This window comes from Acomys minous (genome assembly GCF_964271855.1).
Source record: "Acomys minous genome assembly, chromosome: 3".
NCBI lineage: Eukaryota > Metazoa > Chordata > Mammalia > Rodentia > Muridae > Acomys > Acomys minous.
In genome coordinates this window covers 13798451-13825324 of record NC_140485.1, presented here as the reverse complement: position 1 = coordinate 13825324, position 26874 = coordinate 13798451, and the positions used below count along the sequence as shown (strand labels likewise).

Here is a 26874-nt window from a genome sequence, read left to right as displayed (position 1 = left end):
CATATTGCCTTCCATTCAATAAGCTGAAGGTTTGGCAAGAACAGGAAGGACTGAGTGGAGAATGTCTTGATTAGTAAGGCTAAGACAAGCGACCTCTAGCCAGAGACCAGCTTTCTGACTTACTCTGGAACATCGGCTCTTCCTGAGTCTCAAGCCTGTTGACTTTTTGGTCTAGACTTTTGTCCTTTTGGTCCCTCTGGTTCTTCTGTCATTTTGACACTGCACCTTGGATCACTGAGGTCTCTAGCCTGTCAATCACAGATCTTGAGACTTACTAGCCTCCATAACATCATAAGCCAGTCTCCTTGAGGGAGGGTGGGGGGGGTATCTTATTAACTCATCCTGACACAAAAGTTATATGGAAAATGAATAGTGGAGTTGTTGCTATAACTCAACCTGACCACATGGTTTGTAGGCCTTTTAGAGGCATAGTTAGAGGGATCTTAGAATGTTGTAAGAATGTAGTTAATGATTCAAATGATGGCTCAGGAGACCAGAATGCTGATTGAAATGCAGAAAGTAAAACCCAAGTCCACGAAACATCAGATAGGAGTAAGAACTCTGCTGGGGTACAGGCATTTGTGTTACATTCTAATGAGGTCAGACTACATTTTGCCTAGCACCTGGAAATTTCAGTAAGGCTGCATCAAAAGTGGACTAACTAATGTGGCGGGGCAGGATATACAGCATTAGGGCTGTGCCATGGCTATCGCTAGCTGCTTTGAACCAAGTTTATAGTGAGGATCACAAGCAAAAGGCAGAGCAGAAGGATGTGGAAAAGGTGCAGCATGACCTGGCAAGGAGCATGGGCACATTTAAAGTTGTGGGCCAAGCAAGTGCCAACAAAACAGCCATGGTTATTAATCAGGTAAGTGCCAGTAGTAAGAAGTCATGTGCTTTCTCATCAAAACCAGGAAGGTGTCCCATCACAGGCTTAAAGAGTATGAAAGCTTCCTTTTTAAAAGGCTGGTTAAAAAGATGCCCTGTTGGGCTAGAGAGATGGCTCAGAGGTTAGGAGTGCCTCCTGTTTTTCCAAAGGTCTTGAGTTCAATTCCCAGCAATCACATGGTGGCTCACAACCATCTATAATGTGATCTGATGTCCTCTTCTATTGTGTAGGTGTACATAGAGGCAGAACAGTGTATAATAATAAATAAATAAATAAATAAATAAATAAATAAATCTTTTTTTAAAAAAAGATGCCCTGTTGGAAAATGACTGGCTAAGGAAGTGTGTTTTGGTTGTTGTTATTGGTTGGTTAGTTGGTTGGTTCATTAGCTCAGGCATTCCACACAGCAATGGCCCATGTTGGTCCAGCTATTTCTTGAGCTGGCAACAGAAGTTGAAAACATCTTCATGGCACAGGCTTCCCAACATGCAGAATACAAGTTATAGGATTGTGTAGGCTTCTATCCAAAATTTTCAGGAAAGCTGATAAAGCTAGAATATGTGTCTCCTATCAGATCCTCTCCAGGAGTCTATGAGAGACTGACCCCTGAAGGTGTGAGGGTGAAGCCTGGGTTTCAGAGGGGACCCCCAGATGTGGAAGGTGTGAGGAAGATGGATCTTCTGAGGAAAGCTGATGTTAGTGAATAGACTCTGCCCAGGCAATAGGACCTGTGTGCTTTAGGCCACAGGTCCCTAGGTGTACCTTGTACCCAAGATGACAGGCATGAGTCTACAGGAAGACATGTTTGCACTGCTAGGTTTTGGTCTTGGTTTTGATCAGTCTTTCCTTGCTACCCTCTCATACTTCCGTCTTAGAATGAGAACATTTGCTCTATGCCATTGTATATTGGAAGAGTGGGATGTTCTTTTTGAGGTTATGGAAACTAACAGTTAAGTGTTTGTCTTAGGGCTCATAAAGTTGAACTTAGAAGTTTTGAGCAGAGATGAAATGGTGACGACTTTGAGACTTCTTGACATTGAGCCAAATACCTTTTGCCTCAGGAGATGGTTATGTGAACTGAGTGAACAGCAAATAGTGGCCGAGTGAACAGCAGATCCAGAGAATCCTGCATTTAATATGATGGGTTTTGTCTCAATATCTGGAAGATAGACCACCATCCTCAGTACACACACACACACACACACACACACACGTATATTCTTTTAAAAAGTACCTGAGGTATAGACTCCAGCCTTTGGGGGCTGATATGTGTGTGATGTGTGTGTATGTGTGTGTGTGTGTGTGTGTTTGTGTGTGTGTGTGTGTGTGTGTGTGTGTGTGTGTGTGTGTGTGTGTGTGTGTGCATGCCCGCATGTGTATTCTTTATCCTGGTTTTCTGTCCACCTTATAAAATTGGAAATTCTCCAGTATTTGCCATGCTGTGGTCAGAGCTCATCGCACTTTGCAGACTCAAAACAGAGTACTTGTCCTCTAGATAAGCCCAGGCTTCAATTGCAAGTCCTGAGCCTCATTCAGCTGATGCAAAAGCAAGAAAAGCTTCTGAAGTGAAAGGTTGTAGACCCTGATTTCAGGTTACTGATTGTCACATTACAGTGATAAAACCAAGTAAGAGGATGAGAACTGTGACGTGGTGGTCGTGTGCTTGCTTAGCATGCCTGAGGCCCTAGGTTCACTCTCTAGTGTTAGAAAGAAAGATGGAAAGAAAGAAGGAAGGAAAGAAAGGAAGAAAGACAGGGATAAAGAAAGGAAGGAAGGAAGAAAGAAAGAAAGGAAAAAGGAAGGAAGAAAGGAAGGAAGGAAGAAGGAAGGAAAGGCCTTGGCTCCAGCTCAGTTGGCAGAACCCTTCACTAGCATGCACAAAGCCCTGGGTTATATCATCACCTCCACATAGACCAAGTGTGGCAGTGCACCTGTAACACCAATATTTGGGAGATGAAGGCAGCACCAGATATTCAGGCTCACCCTTAGCTGCCTAGTGAGTCTGAGATAAACTTAATCTACAAAAGACTCCTTTTCAAAAAAATAAAAATAAAAGCAAACAAATACTTGACAGTGAGCAGATAGACCCTCGGAGATAAGGGTGACTTCTCCAGTACATGCTATACCTTGCTAGGGGGTTCGTGACAGTCAAAGTCTGAAAAGTATGGCCTCAGCAGAGCAGCGGCTGCCTCCTCCCCACTCCATCTCGGCTCTCTCTCTCTCTCTCTCTCTCTCTCTCTCTCTCTCTCTCTCTCTCTCTCTCTCTCTCTCCCTTTGCCTCCCTCTGTCCTCCTCTCTTTCCCTCCCTCACTCTCTGCTATATATTACAGACTGGCTTTTAAGACACAGTTTTCAACCCTAGGCTCCCAAGTACTGGGTTATAGATATATAGGCTCTGTGTCCAGTTTTGTCTCTTTCATCAAAACTCTGCAAAAGTTCAGGCTGGCCAACATGTAATAACTGAAGGCAACAGCACCAAAACAAACAAACAAACAAAAAACTGCTATAAGAATAAGTCCAACTCAGGACCCTTGACTTCATTTTCCTTTCTAATTTGAAAGAGAATTTTTCAGGCTGAATCTCAAGAATAACTGATCTGAGGAGCCTAGCATACTTTTCCATTTGAAATCAGCTTGATTTCAAATACAGACATGGTGGCTTACAACAATTGTAAATTCAAACATTAATAAGCCACATTCCATCATCATTTTCTGTGACCACAGTTTATAGAAGTAGATGTGTTGTCTTATGAGACAGTTTCCTTAAAACGTGTTGAAGTGGCTATTTAATCATTTCATGGACTCATTTATCAAACATTACACTGTATTCCTGTTACCTTAATTGCCTTTAGCTGTGACTGTATTGTACAGCACAGTACGATTTATCATGACTGCTACAAATACAAGTGATTTTCCCTCGTGGGAATGCTGAGGCTAATTTGTTTGCCTTTTTCCCTTCTAAAACAGATCTTCATTAAAAGGAACTCAGGACAGTTTTAGCAATTGAGATCAACAGTTTTCTTAATTCTGTGTTCAGTTAAATTCCACATTGTTTCTGCCTTCCCTGGTAGGTGCCTCCTTAGCAAGTTGTGGGGTGGGTGTGTGCATGCAGGTGTGTGTGTGTGTTAATATGTGCATGCACCTCTTAGCCCATCATTTATGCTCTTATGTTGTACTGACATTAAAATTAGAATCCTAGAGAGCCATCAAAAGCTGTAAAGTTTGAACCATTTGAACTATACAAACCTGCTGACTGTGTTTGGGAGGGTTTTGGGCTCTGAAGGTCAAGTTCTCCCGATACTCTGACCTCATGACCTTGCTGTGTGATTCATACTTGTGGTAACAACTTGAAGTAATTTTATAGAAATAAACTTACTGGGAGGGGCCTTAAGTTATTTCTTCAGTTTCGTGCAAAATACTAGCTATTAGGTATGTTTTGCTTGGGGATAATAAGAGAGTATGTGTCAATAAAACATTGTTCAGCCTCTATTATGGTTAGTATTAATGTTCTTCATAATTTTGAAAGCATCTTGGGTAATGTGGCCATTGCTACAAAGTAATAAAAGTAGAATAAGACAAGGAAATTATGATATCAGTGAGAATTAGAATGAGCTTTAAAGCTGCAAACACCAAGGTGTCTAGTATTCTGAAAACTAGAGCATAGGAGGGAAGCTTATGTGTAACTCAGGGGCAAAATATGTGCTTGCCCTGTGTAATATTCTGGGTTCAGTCTCCAGCACCCCTATATGTTTAAATAGTGAAAAATGTGAGAGCCTAAGAGAATTTTCAGGGTTAGCTCATTTTATCTCAGGGATAAGCAAGTATCAGCAAGAATCCTCACAGAGGCATTCATGATGATATTTTTAACATGAATTTTTAATGTTTGGTCAATCGGGATAGTGCTTATCATCCTTATATCAAATAAACACGGCTACATGTCATTGTTTTTTTCTTCATAATGACTCCTGTATTTGATTAGCTTAATCTGATCTTATGATACGTCTAGAATTCTCGTTTTGTGTCAAGACTTTTATGTTGAAATGCTTTATATTCTTTCATTTTGAATTATTGCAGCTAAATGAATTCAGAACATGAGAGGTTATATTTTAGATATTCTTTAGGTTTTTAAAAATGTTATGTGTTTGGGTGTCTTGCCTCTATGTATATATGTATGTATGTATGTATGTATGTATGTATGTATGTATGTATGTATATGTGTCTACTAAGTACATGCCTGATGTCCAAGGAGACCAGAAGAGGGCATATGATCCCTTGGAACTGGAATGAAAGATGATTCTCAGCTGCCATAAGGATGGTGGGAACTACACCTAGGTCCTCTGGAAGAACAGCCAGTGTACTTTTAATAATATATATATATATATATATATATATATATATATATATATTTGATGTGTATAAGTGTTTTACCTGAATGTTTATCTGTGCACCATGTTTATGCACTGATCACAGAGGTCACAAGAAAGTGTCATATATTTTTAGGAACTGGAGTTACAGAGAGTTGTAAGTTGCCATGGGAGTGCTGGGAACTGAACTCAGGTTTTCTGCAAGAGCAGCTAGTGCTCTTAGCTGCTGAGCCATCTCTCCAGCAGCACATGAGGAGTGTTAGTTGTAGACTTTAGGGTGAAATTATTAGGGAATAACAAATTGCCAAAAATATGAAAGAGAATGAGCTCTACATTATAGCTATATATCTTTTAATTGACGTTAGCCTGTGTATTCTTGTTAAGAAATCAGAAAACCAGAGATGTAACTGCGACTGTTATATCTTCGAGAAGGAGCATGCTCCATCCATCTGTGCTTTACCAACTTGTGAAGACATGACTTCCTGGCGTCACCTAGACAGAAATTGTGAAGAGCTTCTACATTACAAATACACAGAGCATCTTGAAGGAAGTCTTCCAATGTTGGAATTTTCTGGCTTTGGAAACTCCCATTAGTAAAAAGTGCATTGGCAACCGAATAGCCTGTGTCTCCATGCTGGGACCAAATCAAATAGTAAGCTGGTGATTTGGATCAACAATACCTAAACCTTTCAATTGTATGTCCCTAAAAATGGATACTTTCTTCATCAATCAAAGCTTTTTTAAATTATGGAATTATTAGACTGACATCTATATTCATGAAAATGAAGATATAGGATGTATAAATATATTTCAGTTGTGATAAAGTAAAAAATGGAAATAGGAAAAGCAACATCTAGTCTTATTTGTTTCTGCTTCAAAATAACTCACTGCTCCCAAGGTAAGAACAGGTGTTTGGACAGGCCCCAGGATGAACACGTATATTTGGACAGCCTTTATAATTTCCAAAACAATTGGTTTGACACTGATACAGAAAGCCATAATCAGATTCGAGCAATTAGACATTTTTTTTTTAATTGCTGGATTTAACGGCTGTATCTTCTCCCAAAAATTTCCTCTCAGAAATTTGAAAATGTAAATGGAAGAGGTATTTCCCCTTATGGTTACTACCTCACACACCTTTTGTGTAATCCTAGGCACCAATTGCAAAGGTTTGCCTGCATAATGATGATTAGGTTTTAAGTACCCTGAGAAATTTTTATGGCTCTGAGCTCGAATTAACATCCTGTATTCTTGAGGCAAAGGCCATTAGACATAGAGGAAGTAAATCTATATTTCAAACACTCAGTATTTAACAATGGATTCTTCTGTGATCTTAGAATGTAGAGAAGAGAGGAATGTCAAGTCCACGGGTTTTTTTTGTTTACCACTCCCATTGTTGCAAATATCGCCCCCCCTTCCCATCGCTTTGCAGAGGTTTGCGCCACTTATTAACATTTGTTTGTTAAAATAGATCAGCTAATCTGCAAATAATCCTCTCAACCTAGGTCCATGTGGAGTGAGAGTGTTGGAGCTGGAACCTACTGTTTAAGCAAGAGTACCATTGTCCACACCTCTAGTCGTAGATGGAGGTTTTTTAACACATTTTCTATTACTGATGAGAACAGCAGGGCAAAGACATAGAAAAGCACAGAGAATGTGAGTAGCACAACTCCTCAATATAGCACAACATAGTCACACATTTAACGCACTACATCCAACTGGTGGACAATGCGCACTCAACTACACACTGGTTTTGCCAGCACAGTCTACGGATAAAGTCATCAAGGAAGGCTTAAAGCTTTAGGTTACTGAAATCATGAAGAATATGTTCTTGTACCAAAGTTGAATAAGCTGGAGATCAGTAACCAGAAGGATATTTAAAAATACCCAAGCTTGGGGGCTGGAGAGATGGCTCAGAGGTTAAGAGCCTTGGCTGTTCTTCTGAAAGTCCTGAGTTCAATTCCCAGCAACCACAGGGTTGCTCACAACCATCTATAGTGAGATCTGGTGCCCTCTTCTGGCCTGTAGGTACACATGTAGGTAGAATACTGTATAATAAATAAATACATCTTTAAAAAAATATATCCACAAGCATTTGGAAAGCAGGCAATAGTCTTCTCAGTAAATGCATACATCAGAAACAGTATGCAAAGGTGAAAGTAGAACTTCTGTAGGGCTGGGCATTAAGACTGCAGCTCACTAAAGCGTACAGAATGAAACTTCTGAAGTGCCTGCAGCAAAGTGTGAGGCTTTAGCTCATGTGCGAGAGGAGAGCATGGCACTCTACAACTCTAGCTCCAGAAACTAGAACAGAAGCCGCACCTTAGAGCCAGAGAGGGGAGAAAGAGCGAGAAGCTGAAAATGAAAGCACAAAGCAGCAAAACGGAAAAGAAACAATTACAGGGGGGGGGGGGGAAGTCCATGAAGTTAGCCGTTTGCTTTGTGTGTCTAAAGAGATTAGCAAAATTGATCACTCCTTCCTGCAAGATTAATTTCTCTCCAGCTCACCGTGGCTCTTTGTGTCTGTTGCTCAGATACAAAGCATTTACTTTGAAGCCCCAATTTGCTAAACTTCTATCCAAGCCAATTTTCTCTTTATTATGCCAGAGTTTTTAAAGACTATTTTTCATCGGTTAAGTTGCATTCTATGGTTAAGAGGATAATTAGGATAACCGAAGAGCTGAGGGAGGAAAGATTGCTGAGGGGAAGTGAGTCTGTCACCGTGTGGAGCAGGGTGACATTTAACATGAGTCACATGCATCTCTCTCAGGCCCTCAATAGACACTGAGAAGGAAAGGATATCTTAATCATATCGTTAAATGAAATTGAATTCTGTTTTGCCTGCAAAGAGACAGGCAAACAGGACCACAGTGTCTTTCTCTGTTGTTGTTGTTTTGCATAACAGATACAGGCACATGCCCAGTCTCCTTGGAGTAAGATAAGGCCTGTGTAGGTTGGGATGGCGATAGCACAGTGCTCGGGGACATCTCCTCAGTGACTGACACTGTAACATGTATGCACACTGCCTGGAGCGCGTAGACTGCATCACACCCATGGTTGAAATGGTGATAGCACTATGGGGGAGGGGTGTCCCGTCCTCAATGACTCTGACACTGTAAGTGCTCAATGCCCAGGGTTACATTAACGTGAAGGCTTAGACCATATGCTTGAGCAGATTTTTACAACAAAATCCACTACTGTAGTCCAGCTTTATAACAAGCTCCCAGATGCTGTCGAAAGATGTTGGTCCATGGTCCATATTTTGAATAGAAAAATTCTAAATCAAAATCCCCAACTGGTACCCTAAACACCAAGTCGTTAAGGTAGCCATGCCATCGGGCTCATGTCCTGGATGTACAATAACTTGCTAGCAGTTCCGAAGTGTGAATTTTCATGTGATGATCTGAAGCTTCACTTGAAAGTTGGAGATAGGACCAAGTATGCATGATGTGCTGGTCCTACCCATGGCGATCAGCTGGAAGAGCCTAAAGGGGTCCACCTTAATAAGTACATGATTGCCCCTGCACCCTGAGCTTCACCTCCATTGCCCTGTACCTGTAGCTGATCCATCTCCTTGGTTACTGCCTTCATCTTTCTCCAGGCCAGGGCTGCCAACCTTAGTTAATAATTAGAATCCAGATTTGAGAAATACTAATTCCTGGTCCTCCACCCCTGAAGTCTTGTATAATAAGCTTGGCAAGAAAGCTGGCTATTCTAAATGTCCACAGGTGGGTTTTATGTACAGACAAGATTGTCTAACTAAATTAGTCTGAGGCCCAGACTCACAAGACTCCTAAGCCAGCATAGTCAGCTATTCTGATTTAGGTCAGAACCACCTACAGTCTACTATATTAGCCTCTTTCTTATTCATAGGGGCAACTTCCAAGGCTTCAGAAACTGCAGACAGGACCAGGTCCTATATACTTATGATAAAATAGGAGATTTACAACAACGATAATAAACAGAATAGCCATATCAATATATTATAACGAAGTATATCCATTTATTATCGATTTTGTGAGCTTTGTCCATCTTTGGTTTTTAATTTAGTATCGTCAGACCGCAGTTGCCCATAGACAAGTGAAACTATAAAAAGAAAACATGTGAATAGAGGGATCGAGAGTGTGTGCAGGACTTAGGTTAAGGATGCCCTGTCCTTCTTCCCTACCATCCTAATCCATCCTACCCTTGGCTCACACTTGGAGTTGGATATAGGCAAAGTGACTAAGTTCTGCAATAAGGAACTCTAACCTACTGATTTAGGCCCAGAAAGGGGCTTGGAAATAAGCAAGGGGCTTCTGGTAACTGTGTAGGACATTTCTTTATACTGACCAATTTTCCATCACTAGTTTGTTGCCCAGTACAATTGATTTTGATCTTATTTGGAGCCAATCATAGGGATCCAGTCCCATAAGACTTCATCTAATTCTGTTGTCAGTTCAGTCCTGAACTACCTGGGGTCCAACTGACTATAAACTACAGGGTTGTAGGACTCAGGTAGGTACTTATATATACCAGTTTATAAAGATATAGAATGCCATTTGGTTTATAAGACAAGACACTTGGGAGTGGTTAATTTATTTTTAAAAGGTCATTTTCTCACAGTCTTGAAGGCTAGGAAATTCAAGATCAAGTCATTGGCAGATATGGTCATTAAAAGGTGTCAAGTTTCATAGAGGAAGGACACTGTGTCCTCATGACTGAAAGCAGAACACTGAGCTAGCTGAAAGGTTGATGAAGCTTTGTTTCATGCACAAAAATCAACTCAAGTCTATATGATTCACTGAACTTCTGTATATTTAAAATATGTATTTAGTTCAGGAGCTGTGAAGCACTGTTAAAAATTTACATTTTGCATAACAAACGTATTTTCTGTACTTATCCATAACCAAAACCAAAACAAAACAAAATCCATGGCAGAATTAAAACTAAGAAACTGTTCTAATTCTGGCATGTGATATTTTTATTTATTTGCAAGTTTTGAACACAAGTTAATAAAGGTCCTAAAAAGCCCCCTTTCTAGGGTTCTCAATCTCCTTGCATGAAGGAGTCACCCACAGCCTTATCCTCTTGCAAAGGCCTACCCACCTTTGTTGTTTATGTACTGCTTGAGATCAAATCCAGGGTGGGCCTTGTGCATGCTAGCCAAGTGCACTTCAACTGAGCTGCACCCACAACCCTACCTCCTAATGCCATCACACTGGCTGTTAGAACTTTGTAGAAGGCAAAGTCAGAGAGAGCCTGGACTACAGAAACTTTACGAGCGTGGAAGTTCTCCTACCATTATTATGAGTTTTATCAACTCCAGTTCCCCACCCCCCCCACCCCCCACCAATAAGAGGTTAAAAGTTTCCAAAAGTTTCCAACTCTAATCACTTTGTCTTTCTCTTGGCTAGCCCCATCCAGAGACCATCCTGTGGTCTGTCTCATCCTTATACACGTGCTTAGCATCAAGTCGTGACTGACAGTACTCACTGAAATGAATGGACGATAATCCTCTTGCTCAGAAAGTCCTGAGGATTGTCAGAGCTGTATGCTGGGAACCTGGAACAGAGACTAAATCTATTTCATATTATATCATGCCTGGGAATGTCTAAAAAGTCGAACTCAGCCTTGGGCTTGGACCACTCCAACCACATGCAATGTGTTTATTGAGGAAAGCCAGAGGAACCAACAAGAGTCCAAGGAATCAGTCTTCTAATCCACAGTGGCAGAATGGATGATCCCTGTGAGCTTGTTAATATTCTCCCCCAGTTATCCCACTGCAGACCATCCCCGGGGAGTCTGTCCTTGGGTAAACACATTCTGCAAGGGAAGACGAGCTAAGGAATAGCTTCTTTCTCCTTTTTGCCTAACATTTCCCAGTTCTCGCCAGAGCCCGGCAGCTCCAAGCAATGCCAAACTAGGAATTTGTCACACTTTTCCAGATGGATCGTGTTTGGGGGCTTGGAAGCCAAATACTTAGTCTGCAAACAGTTTATTCCAGGAGAAAATGACTGCAAGCCCTGGGGCAAATGGGAGGGAGACTGGCTGGCTGTATTCTCTGCTCCTCTGAGTTCTTTCTGTTAGAACTTCTGTTGTTACATCCTTACAAATAAAGAGGCCAGACACTTTCGGGAGGGGGGGCTCTGCCTCTATCTGGGTTTACCCCAGAAAGTAAGGCCTACATTGGGTGGGTGATTTTGAGATAATTATGAGCCTTCTTGATTCGGGTCTCACGACCGGCTCACAGGAACTATCTTCTGAAGTCTCCCACAGCATCGGGAAGTTTGTCAGTGCCACCCTCATTTTATACTGGAGGTCGGATGCATAAGGATTGACCCCTAGCCAAGCTCAGTTGGCTGCTCCACCAGAGTTACAAACAAGCAGGTGGGCTGGCCCTACAGTTCTGTTCTCCAAGCTCAGTCCTGAAATTGCCTCTTTAAAGCACACAAGGGTAAATGGACCATGGCTTTCAATCTGGAGCCATGCAACTCTGAGCATATTTTCCTTTCCTTGAGCAAAGAGGATAACACTGTATTTAAAAAAACAAAAACAAAAAACCAAAAAACTAAATATTTGCTGTGGCCAAAGAAGACCACTTTAACTTCAGTGTAAACCAGCAAGACACTAAAAAGTATCCACAGGCACATTGTTTATTTGTCCTGTCAGAGCCAATACGTGTTTTCAGGAATTGGGTGGAGGGCTGTATGCACATACACAGCTGTGCCAGTAATACTTGTAAATTACGGGTGTATTGGAACACCCAGAGGCAAAAACATTTGAGATTTCCTTTACTTGGTCAGGAAAAGACTTGAAATGCGTTGGTGATTCTCAACCTCAGCATCCGAGAAGTAGAAACATAAATTCCCCTTGTGTGCTCTGAATGTCTGTGTGCCTCTGAGGTCCGTGTTGAAATGTAACCCACAGCGCAGCAGTGTCAACTCTTTAAGAACATGTCCTCGTGTAAGGGTTTGAGGCATCCTGTCCTTGCTGTCCTTTCACCATGGATGACACAGTTGAAAGATACCATCCTGGAGGCAGAGAGAAGGCCTTACTAGACACTGACTCTGACAGCATCCTGGCTCTTAAAGTTCCCGTTCTCGGGAGCTATCAGAATGAATTTATCCTTTATCAAGTACCAATTTTAAGGTATAGTTGGAGCTTCAGGAAGACACACGAGGCACAGCATATTCCAGTAACCGGACACTGACAAAACCATTCCAACCAATTTAAAAGCCGCAAGTTTCAAACTGGGGATGTGGTTGAAATAACCCCCGAACACCATCTGTCTAACTCTTGTATCAGCATGACAAGATTTCTTAAAAAAAAAAAAAAATGGTCCCTTGCTTCTTTTGAAATATGTAAGGACCACACTAAGTCCATGTTCCAGTGAATCGGAGGCAGTTAGAACCACTCCCCGACAGAGGAGCTCATGCCTCCATTGGCCACAGTTACCCCACCAATATGTTCTCTGGCCTCACACCATTGTTCTCTTAGTTTTTCACCTCTTTTCTTTTTGAATATTTAATAGCTGTTACATTCCTGCAGTGTAAGGCCCCTTACAGTTATGATTTATGCATTTGCATAGGTAAGCCTTTTTTCAATAGGCCACACTAATGTACAAATACTCATTTCTTCAGGTTCTGTAATAGAGTACAAAACAGCCCTGAGTGAGCATCCCAACTGTGGCCCTTAAGAGCCTTACTCTGCATAGCAATGGGTTGCTCTTTGCTTACCAAGTCCAGTATGTGATTCCAGTCCATAGTACCCTGGATTTTAAGTTGAGAATTCCAAAGCTACGTAGGTGCATGCCTTGGTCATCACAGCCAATGCTACCACCGGAAATTATAGCCCTGAGCATCCGTCCTCAATTCCCTTTCTTTCTGTATTATGCTTCTTCCCTGTCTCTTACTTATTCTGTCATCCCATCCACACTAGGGTTATGAAGTGCCACTAATAAATTCTGCCTAGTGACATTAGTGAATATTTTCTCAATAGTCTCCCAAAAGATTCTCTGAATCTGACTTAAGGACCTCGTGCCCAAACGTAGTTCAGAGCTGGCCATATGTGGTGTTCTCAGAATAAGGTTGCAGCCCTGGAAAATTGTTTTCATCACTCCCCTGTCATCACAGAGGGAGAATGTGTGATACCCAAGCAGGCACTCACGGTTACCTTTTAGGACACTTTAGTTGGGTGTGAGAAGTAGTACCACTTTTCACACCTTAAGGCTGGAAAGTACCAGAAGTCATGAGACATCTGCAAGCATTGCTTGAGCTCTGATTTCACGTCTTTCTACATGGTGTTCCTATTCTCCTAGAATGACCACCACTTGTTCCTGCCTCCCAGGGCTGCCCGTAACGGAAACACAGTAAATAGAGGAGTGCAACCAACACCAGCCAGCTCTGAGGTGCCGCAGGGATTGTGGAAGCGAGATCTGATTGGTGTCAGACGTTTCCATGTGTCAATCTACAAGGTTCCTAGGACTAACAGGGAGTTAAAGACCAGAAGGTAAATGAGTTCGCCCACATTATGAATAGAGGTCTCTAGTAACCTCCCCCCCGCCACTAAGGACGATAAGAAAAACACATAGTGAGTTTAGACCCTGTACCCTGTCTCTGAAAAGAAGGGGCCCAAATAGCTACTACAACTTAAGAAAATATGAAAACACATACGCATATTAAGGATTCTCAAGAACAGCTTGTGCAGGAGGAAAGTGGTGGCGCATGCCTTTAATCCCAGCACTCGGGCAGCAGAGGCAGGTGGATCGCTGTGAGTTTGAGGCCAACCTGGTCTACAAAGACAGTCCAGGACAGCTAAGGCTAACACAAAGAGACCCTGTCTCAAAAAAACAAAACCAAACAAACAAACAAAAAAGTGTTTATCTTACTGAACCCTAAGCATGTGTTGGCCAGGAATATAAAGCCTGAGTAGTAATGTAATGCATTATTTCACCACCAGAGGGCAAGAATGACCCCCACAATGCCTGGCTGTTCAGGATCCACAGTCAAAATGATTAATCATGGGGAAGCCAAAACAAGGAGCTGGAGAGAAAAACAAAACAAACAAAAAAACGGAAGAGCATGCAAATGCAAAACCAACAAGCATGAACGTGAGCTTCCCCGGACAGGGAGAGTTCTGAGAAAGATCCCATTACCCAACACCTCTCCCGTGATCCGTTTCACTTTCCAGATTTTCTAATCCCCATTCTGTAGTGCCCCGGGCCACTCCCTGGGGCGGGGTCAAACAGCTAGATCCTGGGAATGGGGTGCTTCTCAGCACAGCAAGAGACTTGGTGATTAGAAAGGCAAAGACAATTTTATAAAATTCACAGCTCCAATGGCCCTGTGCCAGCTGCCGGAGAGGGCGAGGGATGTGTGTGTATGTGTGTGTGTATGTGTGTGTGTGGGGGGTGCTCCGTGACTTCATCCTTCAAGTAATGCTCCAGAAAAACTGCAGCAGTAACTGAAATAAAAGCACTGGTGGGTGACATGGCTACTGGTGACACTTCCTCTCTTCCCTTCTCCCATGGCTCAGGCCTTTCCAGCCTCCCCCAGACTTAACCAAGATTACAGAAAGATTCCAGACCCTGAGATGTGTTGTGTTTGGGAGAGGGAGGAGAGAAAGAGAAATTCATTATGAAGCCTCCTTGCCTTTAAACTATTTATAATAAATTTCCACTAGAAAAGGGCCTTTGGCAGACAATCATTTTCTTCTGCTGCAGCATGACCAAATACAGTAAGTATTCAAAATGAAAACTGAAAAGCCAGGAAGAGGAGCCTACCGCGGGAGCAGGCTGTTTTCACATCTCACACTAGCAAGTGACAAACCAGGAAAAGAGCCCCCTGAGAAACCCCCGGTGGTCCTGTTATCACTTTTGCTGCTCCGGAGGGCTAGGAAGCCTTCTCCATCAGCCAAGACTCCTTCGTGCTTCACCTTAATTTTCCTTGCATAATTTTAAATACAGATCATGTCTACAGCGCAGCAATTAATGGATAGCCTAAAGACTTATTATTTCCAACTAATTGATATGTAGGAAAAGTTTAAATAACATAACAGGGATAGGGGAAATTTGAAATGCTGTGCGCTCAGTGAGTTTAGAATTTCTTTCTGTTATGGAAGGTAGCCAAAACTCCTGATTAATAAGGCACGTGGCCTGATGTAGAGTCGATACAGGAATCCCCCTTTAGTGTTTGTGAGCATATGGCTGGCAAGGCAGCACAAAAATTACAAAGTAGGGCTAGAATGCGAGAGGGCAGGTTCTTTCCCACTCACACCATCAGTTTAAAGAAGTCTCGCCAGAGAAATGGAGCCCCGACTGTATTTTGAATGTTGATGTTCATAAGGAAGAAGAAACAGAAAAAAAGAGGCCAGCATTTCCATCATAATACTTTATCCTCTATTGGCACCAGCTGGAGATGACAGTCTCCGAAGCCAAGTTTATCCTAATCCAAACCACCAGCACCACCTCCAGGCCCAAGGTCTCAAGAATGTAATACAATTAAGCACATTACTGGAAAAAAGAAATGCATTTCTGAATCCGTATCCCAGCAAGTCTAAGTTAAGGGCACTTCGCTAAAGAAGGAACACTTTCCAAGTGAAGAAACAGAGACGTTTTCAGAAATGTAGACACTGTGGTGTTACACAAAGACCATGATTTAACCACCAGCATCTTGTGAGGATACAGGTCAGGTGCCAAGCAGAAACCACAGAGGGGACAGGTACTTTTGAAATGTATTTATTTTCACATAAAATATAGCTTGTTGGCTCACTTTTGACACAGGTCTCACTAGCTTCCCAGGCTGACCCTCCAATTTGGGATCCTCTGTTCCTCCCCTCCCAAGGGCTTGGGATTATAGGAATGTGCCAACATGCTTGTAGCCTCAAAAAAAAAAAATGTAAAACCAAAGTTCTGGTACAAAACATCTAAAATTCTGAGTATTTTATCCCTCCAAGTGTAAACGCTGCCACATTCACTAGCACCTTTTCAGAATTTACCAGTGCTACTTTCTACTTCTTTGTTTTTGATTCTGAGATGGTGTCCTGACCATGTGTAGCTGAGATTGACTTCAAACTCTTGTGAATCTGAAGGTGACCTTCCTCCTTCCTCAGTGTCAGCCTCCACCTCCAGAGGCTAGGTGATAGGCCTGAGCCACCACACCCAGCTTTCACTTCCTACTTGATGTAGCAGGTAGCCCTATGCTACATTTTAAGAATTAGGAAAGAAAATTTCAGTCCACAGCATTCCATTCTTGTTATCTCATTAAAGATCCTATTAATATAATTCTAATATATTGTGTTCCTATAAAAAGTTACAACATGAATCTCCCCCTTTCCCTCCCTATATTCCTTTCTCTCTTTCTTTCCTTCTATTTCCCCTCCTTTCTCTTTTTTTCCACTTTCAGTCACCAAGGTTACCAGGAACTTTAATCTTGCTTGTACAATTCCTATACTTTTTATATTCACACAGGTTTTGTGTATCACAAGTGAATGTCTTTCTATAACATACAGTTTTGGATTTTGAGTTTTCCGGTGTGTGTGTGTGTGTGTGTGTGTGTGTGTGTGTGTGTGTGTGTGTGTTTCAGTATGTATGTACACCTGGGTATGAGTGCAGGTACTTACAGAGGTCCAAGGAGGATTTTGGATCCCCTGGAATTGGAGTAACAGCCAGTTACAAGCTGTCCAGTTTGGGTGCTGGGAACCAAACTTGGGTCCCCTAGAAGAGCACTAAGCTCTTTTTCTTACCCTCGAAACCATCTGACCCCTTAAAAAGAAGGAGGGGCCTACATGTTTTTATTTCCTCAGATGGAGGATGAGGGGAAAGCCGTATCCAAGCTTTACTAATACATAGCTTGGGATGAGCCAAGAGCGTTTCTATTGAACTAGCCCTAGGCCTAGGCCTAAAAGCTTTTAGCATCCATACAATCTAATCCTTTGCAAGCCTGGACCTTGAAGGCTTCCGTTTCCAGCCTCCAGCTGCTAACCTAGCTGCAGAATGTGTTTCCAGCCTCCAAGACTTACTGTTCAATAAGCTCACCCTTTCCAGTTCTTTCTGAACTCTGGTTCCAAAATGGCCTTCTCTACAATAATTTGCTTTCCTTTTATAGTCTCTCACCAAGGTTAAGCAACCCCAGGCTTATTCACCTGCTGATAGCAAAGATCCAGGAGAACAAGAGGCACTTGAGGCCTCTTGAACAGTAGTCTCCAGACCGAGATGTCACTCATCTCCTATACAAAGCCTTAGAGATAAGGAGTAACAGATAGTGGTGTTCTAAATAGCAATCACTCCTACTTACAATAAACATACTTCTTTCTGTGTAGACTAGTAAGAAAGCTTTAATAAAGTGAAGTAGATCTAAGTATAGTCTGTATGTATCTGTTCAATGTGGTTCTGGTCATTTTGACATCCATACAGCCTTCTATGCCATGAACATACCATAGTTATTTATCCCTTCTCCTATAGAAGGGTGTTTTAGCAATTTCCCAGAGTTTGATTTACTCGGCAGATCTGCTGTTTATATTCCTGTACCGTGTGGTGGTTTGAATAGGGATGGTCCCCATAGACTCATGTGTTTAAATGCTTGGCCCATAGGGAGTGGCACTATTAGGAGGCGTGGCCTGTTGGAGGAAGTGTGCCACCCAGTATGTGGCAAACAGTCTCCTTCTGCTGCCTTCCCATCAAGATGTGTTTCTCTCAGCTCCTTCTCCAGCACCATGTCTGCCCGGATGCTTCCACGCTTCCCGCCATGATGATAATGGACTAAGCCTCTGAAACTATTTTCCTCTATGAGAGTCGCCTTGATCATGGTGTCTCTTCACAGCAACAGAGCCCTCACTAAGACATACAGTGTCTCCTAAGATGCACACTCTGTATGACTTGTCCTCGGTTACCTAGGACATTATTGGTGTGCCTTTGGGTGTGTGCGCCTCAGGTTTAAAGAGGAAGCTGAACCATCTTCCAAAGTACCCGTAATACATTAAGTTTCCTTGACTAGTGTGGAAGGAACCCCGCTGATCTGGGCACTTGCCATGGTTTTTAAATGAGATTTCCTATTCTTCCCACTAAGGTGGATCTCTGTGGTTTTGATCTGCCTCTTCCTGATCAGTGAAAACAATGATCCCCTTTCCATTTCTTGTTGTTTTAGTTCTGGCAAAACGTATCCCTTATTATGCAAATGCCTGTGTTGGATTGTCTGGCTGGAGAGATGGCTCAGCTGTTAAAGGCTATGCAATAATTCTTTACAGAGCTCAAAGCCACTTTTGTTCTCTGTGTTCATTGCTAATATCTTTGTCCTGCTTACATGGTTTCTTAATTGACAAACTTCTCTAAATTGTACCTGAGGCTCCTCAAAGCAATATTTAACTATTCAAGGACTGAAATGTACTAATTTATATCCTCTAAATATTCAAGTTTAGGTTTGGACTTTTTGATCTTTAATGTACCTAAAGTTATGTGTGGTGCACAATAAGGAACTGATGTGTTTTATCCATAAGATAATCAATCACCTGGTAAGTATGATCCATCTTAAGTATAATCTACTTTTGCCCACCACCTAGCTATGGCATCATGATCATATGACAGAGTTCCACCAATCATGCATCAGTGTCTGTGACACCTATGTCATTCCTTTGGTTAAACCATCTATATTTGTATTTATCTCCATCTCTTAACTATCTTAACTCCATAGGCACACCCTGGCAGGCAGGTTCCACAGCTGTTCTTTAGTGTAGCTTTGACTATTGTTACTTGACCTCCTATTACTGCCTCAAATACCTGAGGCAATGCCTTATAAAAGTTAAGTTTATTTTGGAGTGGAGCACAGTTTTAAATATTTTCATCTATGGCCAGTTGACCTCATTGCTTCCAGCCTGTGATGGCACAGTACACCATCGTCAAACTGTCTGTCTAGAAGCCTCTTTACCTCATAGGTAGCCATATGGAAAAGACAGACTAAGGAAACCCACTGTGATTTTGGACTTTTAAGAGTATCATCCCAGTGACCAAAGGCCTCGTATGACCTCTTATGCTTTCCAGAGCCTCTCAGTAGCATCAAGTTAGGGGCCAGTCCTTAATATAGCTCTTTCAAGAGCCGTTCTTGAGTTTCTATCACATGAATTTTATAATTTTTTTCCTGTAAGAAAAGCTTTAAGCCCTTAGTAACCTGCTTTCTCAATGTGCTTTTAAATGACTTTAAGGCATGGTTTTTATATTTCTCGTTTTTGAGCTATCTTTTGAACCCTCTTGTAAACTCAGTGCAACCATACCTATACTTTTCATTTTCAAACTTACCAGTATAATCATATGTGCATACTCTATGGCCTGCTCTTGTGTTCAAGTGATCCTAGTCCTCTTTCCTGTGTTCGTTATAAAGTATTTATGTATGCGCTTGGACTTGGTAATCGTGCCTAGGTATCTAAGACTCAGCGTCTAACCGCTCTGACAAGTCGTGAGAACAATTGGAACTAACATTTAGTTTGGCCATCAGAACCTGATGTTGTATAGCATTGAAAATTTTTAATGAAAGTGACAGATCACGGATGGCCCTTGCTAGAATGACATAGTGCTAAGCAAAACTGGATGATAGAAGGCTGTACCTGTCCCACGGAGAGCCTTGGATCCTTTGCATAACTTAGGCTGTCTGTGGTGTAGATGTCTAGGGCCATGTGGGTCCCTGCAATGCCTTCCAGATGGCAATGCTCATGGATTATAGGGTGGAATCCGTGGGTTTCTTGTCATAGCACAATGTAAAACTATTTCAGTAGGACTAACAGCATGTGTGTGTTTCAGTGTGTGTGTGGGGGGGGGTTACTTAACAAGTGATCAAATAAACATAACCTAACTAATAGTAGGGTTTTTAAATAAGACCTTATTTTAAAATGGACTTCAGTAAGCAAGAAAGCCCACTCCCTTTTCCCCAATTCCTGGTTTCAGGGTAGCATGGTTTGGCAATTGGCGTGTCAAAAAACAGAACAAACAAACACAAAACAAAACAACAAAACAAAAAACCGGCACAACCTGCTGCTGTGCTTTCTCTCTGAGACATAAGCCAGTGTCACTGATTATCACCAAGGCAAGACAAGTAGTGCTTCACCTGAGAAGTCACGAAGGTGGCAACCTGTCCCTTGCTTACTAGTCCATCTTCCTCACAGATTCGACTGGGAAAGAAAGGCATGGTCTGTTCACCCAGCACTAAGGCCACCACTTAGGCCCGTGCTTGTAGGCTTGCTCACTGCTGCGGTCTAATTCATCTGAGAGAGAGACAGAGAGAGACAGAGGGAGGGAGAGGGAGAGAGAGAGAGAGAGAAAGAGACAGAGACAGAGACAGAGGGACAGAGAGAAAGAGAAAGAGAGAGACAGAGACAGAGACAGAGACAGAGAGACAGAGAGAGAGGAAGAGAGACAGAGACAGAGACAGAGACAGAGAGAGACAGAGACAGAGACAGAGAGACAGAGAGACAGAGAGCTGAACACCACACAAATAACTGTGTTCAAAAATAGGGAGCGGTTTAGTCTTTCCGTTTAACCTTCATGTCCACATTGATAAAGCTAACAATTCTGCTCAAATTTATATATTTGAATTTTTCATATACATATAAACTTCTTGATGGTTTAGCTTTGGATTTTTTTTTTTTTAATTATCTTCCCAGCTGTGAGATGCTGTTTGGGTACTTTTTGTTGCAGACATCTTTTTTTTTTTTCCCCCAAATGTAGCCTCTATCAGTCTCTCTGAGCAAGTTAATTATCCTCGTGGGTGGCAGCTAATTCAACTGAGTGATTGCCTTGTAGAATGTGGTGAAAGCTGGAGAACAACAGGAGCAGGAGAGGGAAGTGGGGGAACACGCAGAACTACCCCATTCCCGTGCCTCTCCTACCAAAGTCATCTGCACCCATTTGCTTTCATTGCCCTTTTACTCCAGAGAGAAGCTTCCCCTACCTAGTAAAGAGGAGAGAGCGCCAAACTGGGTGATTCTTTTTGTTGTTGTTGTTGTTTTTACTCTAACTAAACCAAAGGGCTATATTTTAAGTCAAGCTTTCTGTTTTTATTAGTAGCATTTTGACTTGAAAGTTTTGGTAGTCTTTGCTCCTAAGGATGAAATGAAAACGTACTTGCATGTGTGTGAACAAGTTTAACGTGTGCGTTTGTGCTAATGGTATGCGATCAAGGAAGAGAAGATGTTGACAGAGAATCACATAATTGAGTCTTTGAAAGTAAGAAACAAAGCCTGCTATATTTGTTTGTGCATTAGAAGACAAAATACTTGGCTTAAGAGGCGGTTAAAAAGAGAAAGTCAGTGGATGTTTAACTTGTTGGAAAACATTGGAAATACCACTGTGACAGCTAGGTGTTTTAAATATATTTTAATATAAAAGGCTTTTAAGTGTACATTGTGTCTCCAGCATTTGTATTTGTTGTTGTTGAGTGTAAGGTCTATTTTTTTAAATGGCCTCAGCTATTAAAGAGTGCAATAATGAATTACTTGTAAAATACTTTGGTGGGACACACTGCTTTGGACATAGTCATATGTTGTACATGCTTTACTTATTTAAAAGTGAAGCATACTTTTTCTTGACAGTTTTTTCCTTTTGCTTGAAATGTTATGTAACAAAAACACTGAGGCCAATTGGAATTTTCCTTTGTCTGTCTATCCCATATATTGCTCGAGGAAAAGAAAAATGTTTGTGTTGTCACGTACTGGCCATGTTCCAAGCACAGCTGATCACTTCTCTTGTGTATTTGTTTTCTTTCTCTATAGAAATTATTTCTCAACATCTTAGAGTTCTGTTATATTTTATATGTAACCACTGAGGTTAGGGTCTTCACATGAAGTTGGAGGAAGAACACGCAAACTCAATTTACTTGAGTGTTAGCCAAATGTAACCTGTTTCAAGCCCATGTGAATCCATGCGGTACTTTATTTTTCAAACTAGATGAAGTTATTGGACAATTTATGAACAACCTCTCAAACATTTTCTAAGAAAGTCAGACAGTACCATCATGCATTAGGAACTAGTGTATACCAGACTCAAAATAAAAGAAGCCGGCACGTTTCCACCCAGTATGTATTAACTAACACATTCAACCCAAAAGCTCAGTTAGTGACTTAGTTAGGGTTCTCTGGAAATAGAGCCCAAGACAATCATTGTGTGTTATTAAATTAATGTTTCTGACAGGACAATAGTGAAACCAGGAAACCAGTCAAGTGAAGAAGGAAGCTACTCAAAGGTATGGCGTGGCCTAGCAAATTACAACTGTGGGCAGCTTGTATTCAATCCCCCTAAACATCCTGGAAGATCCTGTAGAATATGTGTCTTTGAGTATTTCTTCCAAAGGGTGACTTTGGGCCAGTCACAACTCTGCCATAGATGCAGGCAACTGGAGTTGTGACAGACCTCTCTGCACTGGCTGGGCCAAAGGCTTGTGGCTGTCCATTCACAAGTAGATAATAAGGCCACCAGGAAAGTAATGCTACCATGACAGCCATGCAAACCTCAGAAGTATTAGAAGTAGTGTCCTTGTATTTACCATTACCAAGTGTTTAGGAGTTAAAAAAAAAAACACTAGCATTATGTTTTATAAACATCATCAATAAATACAAGAATGACTGCCATTGCTTTGTCTAAATGGGACTCTCCTGGGGAACTCTTCAGATTCTAACCAGGATTCTAATACAATACAGACCAACCGGATCCCATCCCTAGGCGTTCCTAAGTATAGGGTCAGCCCAAGAATTCGCATTTCTAACAACATTCCTGGTCACACTGGTAGTTCTGAGGACTTTGAGTCTGTGGGACTTCACCCACTTTGCCTGACCTTCGCCAGATATGTCTGTGCTGTGTTGTTATTGTGTTGCCGGAAGTACATTGTCTTCCTCACTTAGGGAAATTGAAAAGGCCCTGACACATTTCTGGAACCACTTGGAAACAAGGGAACTTTCCCACCTCTCAAGAAGGCAGACAACTCAAAGTTGAAATCTTTTCATGGAAGCTGAGAAGTCTGTTGTGTTTATTTTTATTTTTGGCCATACTAGGGATTGAAAGCAGGACCTCACACATGCTAGATAAGCCTTCTACTACAAGTACATCCTTGGCCCTTTTTTTTTTTTTTTTTTCACTTTTTCATTTTGAGACAGTCTTCTGAAGTTTCCTGGGCTGGCTTTGAACTCGTGATCCTCCAGCTTCAGCCTCTTGAGTAGCTGACCTTACAGGCCTGTGCCCCCAGTAAAAACTCTGTCATATTTCTACCCGTTTTTCATTAGCGTGTGTTGAAACAGTGATTCATAAGGAGGACTACATTTATAGGAATTATGTTGGTGCATCTTCTGAGTGACATTTATGTATCACATAACAAATTATGCATAATAATTAATATGATATTATGATTGCTTAGGTTATTAGTCTCTGCATTATCAGGGGATATTTTTACCTGTGGGGTGTTTAATGTTTGTTAGCATAAAATTAGACAACATATTCAGGTTTCTAAAAACCTGTTTAGAATTCTTGAATTTTCTGTTGTTGTTGGTTTTTTTTTGTTTTTTGTTTTTTGTTTTGTCAGGCAGTAGGCCATACTGCCTATCCCTGGCTGGTCTGGAACTGGCCTTATTCTATTGGTCATCCTCCTGCCTCCTTCCTCTCAGCTTCTGGTATTACATGAGTGCACTACTATGCTGCACCCCACTCTTACCACTTTTCCTCTTCTAGTCGATTTAGGATGTAACTGGATGAAAATGAAAGTGACATAGTGGGTTTTTGTTGAACTTAAGTGGCTGTCATCTAGAAAAAAAAAAGTATGGAGGGGAGCCAGCATTTGATGATGTTGAGTACTTCCTTCCCTGAGATGGCAAGGCTGGGCGACTGTTCCTTCCTTGCCTGTTGTGTACAATCTTAGCATGGTGCCCGTCAGCGTTATCACACTATTGTTTTGGATCGGCCATTTTGTCACTAATCTGGGAACTCTGTAAAATCAGGGCCCAGTCTTGTTCCCATCCCTATGACTATCTTGTGTCACGGGGCCAGGTACAGAGAAGCGCACTTTTAACATCTGGTTATATGAGCTAGTCAGTAAATGGATTAGTGAGGGGGGAAAAGACATAAGTGTAAACAGAAAATGAGTCACAGGTGAGGGCTAACTGTCCACGTCCAAGCCCATACTTTATATAGTGTGAAGCCACGATGTCTCTCTCTCACTGGTGTGAATAACCGAGAACAGGATGGGTTTGGTGGAACCGGGGAGACTTTCCTGTCACCTGTACGATGAATCATAGCGTTCTCATGCTGCTATTTACCATGCATAAATCCAGAATCCATCAGAAAGGCTTTTAACCCCCTGCATTGAGCAATTTACAGATGCCTCCACCACGCCTCTACCCCTACCCCGTGAGATTTTGAGGTCTTTCCAGGATGTGGACACTTAGTAAAGTAGGTTCAAAACAGTAAGCTTCTGCTTTTTATCTCTACCTTGTTGCTCAAGCAGAAGAAAAAGTTCTGGTGCTCTAAAATTGATTTACAATAGAATTGAACTGAAGCCACCTGACCCTGTGGCTATGAAATTAGCTTCACTACAGTCATAAACCATAGATATTGTATATTTTAGCTCCTGATGAAAAAGGGGGGCAATTTTTCCACATTTCTATAGGTTCCTTGTAAAAAAAAATGATAAAGATTGATGTGAAGTAATAATGCCCCTGGGCTTCGTGGCTCCAGCTCTTTCTTATAGCCATGGAGTAGCATTAAAGTATTTGAGATTTATAGTTGGCATTATTCTCTGATTTTTACTTTAAATTCAGAATAAGCAAAAAGGCTTACAAGAACTTTAAGAGTCTATCCTTATGGTATGAAAATTGCCTAATAAAGGTGAATCATGACTAGGAGAAACATTTCTAACATCTTAGTGTATATTCAGCATTTCACTAATTCCACTGTAAACTATACAATGTAAATTGTGTGCATAGGAATGTATCCATATAATACTAGCTGCTATGACAAATAGAGCCAAAAATGGCTTAATAAGATAGAACAATCATGTGTGAGTGTTCCCAGTTGACCAGTTATTTCCACATTGTGATTGAGAATATCAGGTTCCCTTCATAGTGTGGATCACATGCTGGAGCCACACTGACAAAGGGATTGAAACACATTGGTGCCCCTATGTGCCTAATGTTTCTTTAAAAAGTTATGTTAATATACTTTGATCATCTCAAATAACCCATTATTTTATTTGGCTTCTTTACTCCCTTTGTTTCCCTTCATCTATATCTAAGACCTCTTATTTTCACGTATTTTTGCTATTGTTTATTTTTACTTTAACTATTATAGTTGCATGAATATGTACATATAAATATGTTAACACAGCCTGCCGAGTCTGTCTAGTGTTGCTCATTTAGGGCAGACCATTTGATATTGGATAGCCTACCAGGATCTCTTTCCTAGAGGAGGCAGGTTCTCCCTCTCTCAGCAATAATTAATTGCCTATAATTTTTCATTTAAAGGGGAGTGTTTGTGAGGGTTCCATCATCCATGTTGATATGTTAACTAACGTTGTCATTGTTTAGGTCTTGTTCCGATAAACATATTGTTACAATTTCATAGGTGCACCTTCCCTGCATCTATATAGAAGACACAGTCCCCAGCATATATGCCTTGGCTTTCTGACTCTTACAATGTTTTCACTCCCTCTTTCATGGTCTTCCCTGAACTTTAGGTGTGGGGATTGTGTTGTAAGTGTAACAATCAGGCTTGGCACCCCAGAGTGAGTTCTTCTCTGCATTTTGACTGTTTGTAGCTTTCTGTACTTGTCTCTGTCTACTTCAGAAAGAAGCTTCCTTGATGAGAGGTGAGAGATACATTTACCTGCGCTGCTTAGCGATAAGTATGTAGGTTATAGTTAGAAATTATACTAGCTTAGGAAAGTGACTGCAGTAGCTTCTCCTTCAGAGTCCATAACCTCATAAATGATAGGCAGTTACCTGGGCTTGTTTTATCAGGCATGAATTCTCTCCTCTTGAGCAGGTTTTATTTCTACTAGACAGTTACTGGTTACATCCAAGATATAAGTGCCACTATTATACTTTCAGGGCTATCTTGCCATAAAAGTTATTATTGTGTTATGTAGCTATCACAGCTGGGTATAAATATTGACTTTTGTTCTCCCTTGGCAGCTTTCAAAGCACCTTCCTGTACAATGAGTTCTTTTCCACAGGAAGGAGACTTTCAGGTCAGATCTGTCTCACATCCTGCGATTCCTATATTCAAAGTGTATGATGTCTTCAACAATAGAGACTTACCTTAAAATTCTGGAGAAGTAACCAAGAAACAATGGAAATATTCTTAATTGGTTTGTGAGGGAGCATATCAGATTTCCTTGACCAGAACTCAAGAGAAAGTTTCTCATGTCGGATACTGAAATTACTAATACAAAGACTTCCTCCAACTCTTGTGTAATTTTAGGTAAACATGAGACAAAATGTTCCATTGTGGCCTTTTCAAGTGTCCTTAGTGTTGTGTTTACCCTTCCCCTTTCACTGTACTGCTATCCCTTCTCTCTCCCTAGATAAATCGTCCCATTTCTCTCACTCCTTCTTTGTAAGACCTACAACCTGTTATTCCTCTCTCTCAAGCTCTTTCTCTCTCCCTCCACCCCACTAT

At 41.4% G+C, this 26874-nt stretch overlaps 1 protein-coding gene across 2 annotated transcripts in view; it reads left to right on the top strand.

Moving 5' to 3' along the window:
* The window catches only part of PLCB1 (phospholipase C beta 1), a 679674-nt gene that overhangs the window by 635158 nt on the left and 17642 nt on the right, over window positions 1–26874 (top strand). The gene's annotated exons all lie outside the window — the stretch shown is intronic.